Raw genomic sequence first — 7,793 nt, forward strand, 5'->3', positions numbered from 1 at the left:
ACGGTATGAATGAAAGTAGAATTCTTGAGGAAATTGAACGGAAATACGAGTATAGCTATCCTTTATATGTATTGGTATATTATAAAGTATATTCAATACTTGTAAGGATATATTTACACTCGTAATACATTGTATGTACATACATTTTAATTTAAGTTAATTACGTCGTTTAAATAATAACATATATATTGTTCAAAAACTCTTTAAATTAGTAGTATGAAAATATATATATAATACTTTGTTAATATACTTAATGAGATATTTAATTATCATATTTTCAAGTTAAATATATGTATATATACACATATATATAATTAATACAAGTTATGACGTTCGTGAATCGTAGGAATAAAAGGGTGGTCAACTGCTTATTTAAAATTCTTTCCGGAGGTTCAAGACTTATTAAAATTTATTGCTTATCATGTCGAAATTATTAAATCATATAAATAGTATAATCAAGTAGTCGGAAAAATCCGGGTCATCACACTGGTGGTCAGTGGTGGTCGGTGGTGGTGGATAGTGGGTTGTGATGGCGGTGGTGGTGGGTGGTGGTTGGTGGTGGTGGTGGTGGTGGTGGTGGTGGGTAGTGAGTTATGGTGGGGTGTGCTGGTGCTGGTGTGTGGTGTGGTGGTAAGACGTGGTGGTGGGTGGTGGTGGTAGGTGGATGGTGCTTGTACTTTTACTCTAATAATTTATTTTATTATTATTATTATTATTAATTATTATTATTATTATTATTATTATTATTATTATTATTATTATTATTTTGTAAAAGATTAGAGTGTTTGAAGGTTAGTTTATGCTTTTGACAGATACTGGTGTCACATATCCAGTTGACCAGTTGACTTACGAAGTTCACTTTTAGGGTTCATAGAATGAGTTAAGATTATTAAATGGACGAATATACCCTCACATGCGTGGCACATGTGAGGGGTTAACTATTAAAAGTTCATGGAGTTAGTCAGGGGTACCAAACACGCAAGTTGCACAAAATTTAGGTACCAGCTACGCAAAAATAAAAGTTCAGGTGTTGTCATGATAATGTAAACAAATCACAGGTACCAACGACGTAATTTTTTCTTTAAATTGCTTAATGTATATTTTTTTCACAGTAGGTATTTTAATTTCATGATGGACATATATTAAAATGGTTTTAAAAATACCCGATATAAAAGATAACTAGTAATGTGGTCCGCGCGCTACGCCGCGCGATTACATTCTTAATAGAATGCAAATTATAATTACGGACTTGCAACAAACGGAATGCTATTAACGTCCCGTTACATTAAGAAGTGAAAGTTTATCTTCGTCGAGCCCCGAGCTTATGGTACATGATGCCCACCTTTCCTCGCCTGCTTTAAGAGAAAAATGACACACAATTCACGCCCACAAAAACCAAAAGTTAGTTATCATATATAGTTACATTTTGCTTCCAATAATAGACGAATCATACCACTAAGATCATTTTACGATATAAAATTACAAAACATAGTCTAAAGCATAGAAAACAAATTTTCCTCTTTACTCGAATTATATGTAAATGCACCCATTAGGCATTTGTCATATGAACGCCTTTTCTTATGTTTGAAATTAAGTACACAAATAATTGTTAACCATTTAGTGGGTCAGAAAAGATAGAAATACTAACATGGCAACATGTAAAGCAAGGAAAACAAAAACTTACAATGAGATATCAAATCGCACTAAGGATGGCAGTGGCGGTGAGCACATTAGGATTAACAACTTTTATACACATCTGCTGGTAAGCCAGATGACCAACTTCTATAATCACACCACACAAATTTCGTCTCCTTGAGTTATGTTAAATTGAAGTTTATTGAGCATCAATTATCTAATACTATCATCAGTACCAGTGTAACCTAATGCCGGGTTTATGGATTGGATTCAGGCAGCCTCACTTGCTTTGGTCTCTGATCAGTTGCATACCACAATCAAATATCATAAGTAAATTAACCATAGACAAAAATGAATTGATACTAAGAACACACGGAAATATATTGGTAAAGAATTTTACTTAATTTACAAACAGAGCACATAAAGAGGATGTTCCAAAGTTTCCTGCATCAAAATAAAAAAAATGTGATTAATTGTTCAGTAAACAATATAGAAAGAACTCTCGAACATGGAACATGATTTAACAAACCAAAATATACGCCTGCTTTTTATCTACCATATTTCAAAATACCCAACACATTCGTACTTTGAGGAGTCATTGTCCGTTTTGCTTAATAGGTCATTAGCTAACAGAAAACATGAACATATAGATACAGAATGTCTGTGTAAATTAAACTTAATTTTAAAAAATAAACTTACACTGACTTTCTTTTAGATTTTAAACCTTATTTTTTAAAGCAACAAAAAAAGCTACCACATCCTATATGAGTAATATATTTATGTTCCTTTAAGCACAAAGAACGTTTAACATGGCGAAAACTTCGGCAATATTAACCTGTTTGCGTAAATGAAATACATTGTGAAAAGCAAGCTAAAACTGCCGCCACCCATAACCATTGCCAGCCTACAAATAGCACAAAATGTCATAAGTTTATAAATCTAAATGTAATTACTAATTTTTTGATACTTAAGATGTCAAATTCGTGTATCAGTTGTTATTCGAATTAAGTCGTGTACCCAACTGATGTATTAAAATATAATGAACTGAACTTGAGAGCATAAGGTAGCTACACATTGGGCTTATACTGTCCTAGACTCCTAGTCCCCCAAAACAGGTAATTAAACTACTAATCTTTCTGAAAATACAGTAATATGTTCCTCATCTATTAAAATTTTGGGACCATGACATTTTAACACTTCAGTATAGTATTGTGTTAGCAAACCTATTTGGTTTTAAGCAGCTTTTAAAAATCGATGGCATGCCATCTTCTCGTTATACAGCCAAACTCAGATTACCCATTTTGACCTAAGAAAAAAATTTAGAAGTCATAAGTACATTGATAACCTTTCCTCATATGTTTGTCGTTTGCTAGTCATTTGATTTTAGATTAGAGAGTTACACAAAAAACCCTAGCAAACAAATGTAAGCAGAAATTAAACAACCCTAAAAACATGCAATCGAGAAGAAGCAGGAGGAATACCAGAAGCAGGAAGAATAAACCAAACAACTTAGTAAATATTGGGAAAGCACGACAGCTTTAAGACCACACCAAAAATGGCGATCTTCGACTCTTCGTCACCAACCAAGAAAGTATATAAGTAAATCAACATCACGTTTTCCGAAACAAATAAGCACCAAAAAACAGAACAATCGAAAGCAGATAACGCAATTACAAAAAACCGTAAATGTTCAGACACATCGATTGCTTCAGATAGCAAAAATCGCTTGATTAAACCCTAACCTGCCAGACTCACAGATACCTTCAACACCAAAACTCAAGATTACGGCCTTCGTCGGCAATGAAGCATAGAGGTAACATGCGAAGCCATCTCAGTCATCAAAACAACGATGAAGTTTCGATTTAATGCGCCAGATAAAAAATGAAAAATGAGGTTATGCTTCACCGACAATAGAGTTCTAAGCGGTGTTAGATGACATAACCTCCACTAATTAAATCAAAATACTTCGTAGTTGGTAGATTGAGATCAAATTACGTAAATACCCTCAAAATAATGTTCCTAGTTTTAGGCTATTATACTTATTAGAAATGAGTACTTATATGCTGGTCGAGAAGTATACAACAAAATGTGGTATGTACTTCTTTGCGTGCCATCCATGTACAGTATACATTTGGTTCAAACACTATGTTGGCTTGGTTAATTTTTAGCTCGGTTATCGCCAACGGCTGTTCCATTCTATACAAAATATACAGTCATTCAATCTTAATATAAGAAGCGTAAAAACATTAAAAAAATGCTTAAACTCAGAAATGATTTGCATTATATTAGAGAATCTGTATAAAGCAGATAAGAATACAAATTTGTTGGAAAGAGCAAACATGTTATTTTCATACTGTTAAATAAATTCTATATAGTTAAACTATATCTATATATTTACAGTTTTTATATAGTTTATTTGCAGTAAAGATATACATATAATACTATTGTTCATATTCATTGCAAACACTTAGACCATTCATTATGCAAATTAATAATGTTCTGATGTTGTGGGGGCGATTTTTTTTCTGGCGTCGCATTGTTGCGGGATGAATTGGGTGTTGTGAGTGTTGCGATAGTGATGAGGTAAATCATAATTGGTAATTGAATAAATAGAGAATTAAAAAAAAATTAGCCAATAAAAAAAACCACGGTTGTTGTCTTTCCCGTGGTCTGCCCCTACTACATCACAACAGCCCCGCCCACAACAACCCCACAAAGCCCGTTGTGGTGTTATGGGGGTCCCACATTATATAACGATGTCATCGTTGTCGGTCATTGCGAATGGTCTTATACCGTTGAATAAATGCTATACAGTTAAACTACATCTATATGTTTAAATTTTTTATACAATAAACATACCTTGTGTGAACAAACCACCCAACCCAACCCATTTTCCCACAAAATCAACAATGACCCAAATGTTACTTTGACCCATTACTTAGAGAAGGCCATTTTGCCAACATCAATTTTATCATTAAGCATATTCCATATAGCCTATTACCGGATCCATCTTACAATGAAAGCTTAAGCAATAAAATATGGCATACACCTAAAACTTAAAAACTAAAATATTAACAACAAAATTTGAAGCAAATCTTGGGCAAACACTTCAAGAAACTGGTTAAGTAAGTTAAATAATCCAAATAAGTCAGATATGTGAAATTAGTCAAATAGTTCAAATAGGTCAAATAAGAGTACAAGTTCGATTGTAACAGAAAACTTATTAGTTAAGTCAAATAAGTCTAATTTCTCAAATATGTTCGGTAAATCAAACACACCAACATACCATAATCAATAGGCATCCTAGCATCGTATTAGGTGGAATAAATAATAACATGTGGAGTGGTGATTATTTGTAACAGATAGTAATTGCATTTTCTGACTAAATAAACAGACATAAATAAATAAATAGATGTAGAATGAAATATGCATACATAAATAAAAGATAAACAAATAAATAGATGACTAAATAATGCATAATGAAACAAATCTCAAACAACGAAAGCATTAGTATCAGTTATGGATAATATAGAACTAACTTAGCAGCTACGGAGTATTAATTAATTAGAAGATATTATGACATTATGTACCCTCTGCAGTGGATGATTGAAAAGAGCCAGGATCATTATATTGAGGCCGGACAATATCAGAACTTCATGAAATCCAACGTTAGCTGTAAAGAACACAGGAAAAGATAATGGAGTCCACCTTCATCATCTACACAGCAGCAAAGAACAAAAAAAAACCATAAATTAAAAACCTTAATTTTAATTAAATTTGGTAAAGAAATCGGTAAGGATACCAACAATAAGCCTAGAGAATAAGAAAGGCCGGAACGAATGATTATAACCCTAGATCGACCTTTTAATCGACCAGGTTATCAAGGAAAAACCCTTCAATCTCTGGTCCTAAATCGACCTTTTAATCGACCAGATTATCAAGGTAAAACCCTTCAATCTCTGGTCAGCGACACTCGGCTGGAAAGCTTCGGCCATTGAAGATGAAGTGATGAAGATGACGATGAGGATTTAGTTTTTTGATTTCTCCTCAATAGTCTGCTGTAGATCGTTGATGAAGATGAAGACGGTGACGGGTGAGTCGACAAAGATGGCGGTGAATGATTCAGAAAGATGGAGATGGAGAATGTAGGGAAGAAGCTGCTAGAGATATGTGGATAGAATATGAATGGGATAGTATGGGGTTAAAAAAAAAAAAAAATGCTACAGTGTAGCACGTTAACAGTGTTGTTGGAGGTGGAGGACCAATGGGGAGTGACACCATTTACCACAGTTTATATATGTATACTAGTTTTATGAGCCCGTGCGTTGCACGGAAATCGTAAATTTATGTTTTGTAAATGTAAATACCAGACTTTGAGCATGTGTGTTGCACGGAAGTCGTAACTTTATGTTTTCACAAATGTAAATATGGGTTTTGAGCTCGTGCGTTGGATAACTTTTAATGAGCAAAAGACTTTTAATGAGCAAAAAAAATATGTGTAATAATATCAAATGATTAAGGTATTTAAAAGTGGTTTACTGAATTTCAAAAAACATCATGATCATCATCAAATATTTATTAAAAAAATAGTAAATTCAAACCAAGTGTACCACTAAAATATAACATATGTAACATGCTGAGTTCTCAAAAGTGATACGTAGTAATATTTTATAGTGAATTTTCGTAATACATATATTTGGTGAGTTGTTGCAAGTAATAGACATAATATGAGGCATTGCCTCAGTGGTTTCCAAGCCTTAGTAGGGGGAGTCGCGTTTAGTTTTCAAGCAACTCGGGTTCAATTCCGATAAGGGGAGGTTTTCTCCAGGATTTTCCGCGATTAGTTGTCAAGCAAGCTGGAACCTGCAATTAGTTGCCAAGCAACCCGGGTCGATCCTTAGAGTTTCCTACCTAGCGTGTGTGGGTCTCCAATGAGAGTAATAAATTATAATTTATTATTATAAAACTATATTTAATATCTAATTGAAATTACGTAAAATATAAGATATAATATTTTGTAATAATAAATTAAAATATTATGGGACTCTTGTATATTTAAAATATTTTTTATATTTAATATTATGGGATTAATAAAAACGGATATTAAATAAACGGAAATTGATGAAAGAGAAAACTTGTGGGTTGTATTTTGTAATTGTCGATTAACGATATGTATATATTAACAATGTATAGATAATAAATAAATGTATAGATAAGTTTTGATTGATTTGGAATCTTCTTGAATATAGCGTATAGGATAATTACTATAAATTATAAGTTAACCACAAATCGCCAAATAAGCAAATTTAACCAGAATTCATAACAGACTGACACGTAGGATTATTGGCACACGCTTTATAATAATGTATAGATAAATGAGTATGAGTATACGTGACAATGATATTTATACATAGTTTGAATGATATATTTAATAAGAAAAATAAAATTAATATTTAACAAAACATCTATTTCTCATTAGTTACCATCGCTCGTGACATCATCTAAATTAATTTCTTGAACTTTCATCTATTTTTCAGTCTTTAACGATATAACCCTAAACACTAAACTTAAACACCTTGAGATCTAAACCATACACACTAAACCTTAAACCCTGGAACCTAAGCCATAACCCGTAAATCATAAACCCTAGTAAATGTCACAATTAAGCTGTAAAGACTCTGAAATTATAATAAATCATCTAACTTTTGTTAAATTTAGTAGTCCCCCGTTGTATTAGGTTGTAAATAATTAAGACATCACTAACGTCACAATCAAGATCCCTTAGTGTTTATTTTTTCTAAAATTTTAAATTAAAACCAACACCGAACCGAATTCATTAAAATGAGAACTTATAAAAGTTGTGTAATGTATATTCGACCTTCTTATTTCCAATCAACTATCATAAAAATGAAAACTTTTTCTTATTTCCAATCAACTTTTATAAAAATGAAAACTTATAAGAATCTAATTTATCATAAATAAAGGAACACTTCTTTATATTTTAAGGCAAGAAAAAGCCCTCAATAATAATCACGAAATTCGATTATTAAGTTGTGTAATTTTGTATAAAATTAGAAATTTGAAAAGAAAAAACAATGCTTCAAAAGTTTAAGGATTGCGGCAAAATCTAAAGTATTTCACAGCCTGAAAAAGTAGGC

The 7,793-nt window shown here is 32.2% G+C and overlaps 1 long non-coding RNA gene across 9 annotated transcripts; it reads right to left on the minus strand.

Moving 5' to 3' along the window:
* Positions 1–1,057: 1,057 nt before the first annotated feature.
* On the minus strand, positions 1,058–5,870 carry LOC139894438 (uncharacterized). Of its 9 annotated transcripts, XR_011774994.1 has the most exons (5): positions 5,442–5,870; positions 5,226–5,352; positions 2,859–2,941; positions 1,685–2,539; positions 1,058–1,352 (listed from the first exon to the last, which is right to left on the minus strand). It is a non-coding gene; the product is annotated as an uncharacterized lncRNA (long non-coding RNA). The 9 variants fall into 9 exon arrangements; XR_011774993.1 differs by having other exon boundaries at positions 1,685–2,941; positions 5,497–5,869; XR_011774995.1 differs by lacking the exon at positions 2,859–2,941 and having other exon boundaries at positions 5,442–5,868.
* Between the last annotated feature and the right edge of the window lie 1,923 nt (positions 5,871–7,793).

This window comes from Rutidosis leptorrhynchoides, chromosome 2 (genome assembly GCF_046630445.1).
Source record: "Rutidosis leptorrhynchoides isolate AG116_Rl617_1_P2 chromosome 2, CSIRO_AGI_Rlap_v1, whole genome shotgun sequence".
NCBI lineage: Eukaryota > Viridiplantae > Streptophyta > Magnoliopsida > Asterales > Asteraceae > Rutidosis > Rutidosis leptorrhynchoides.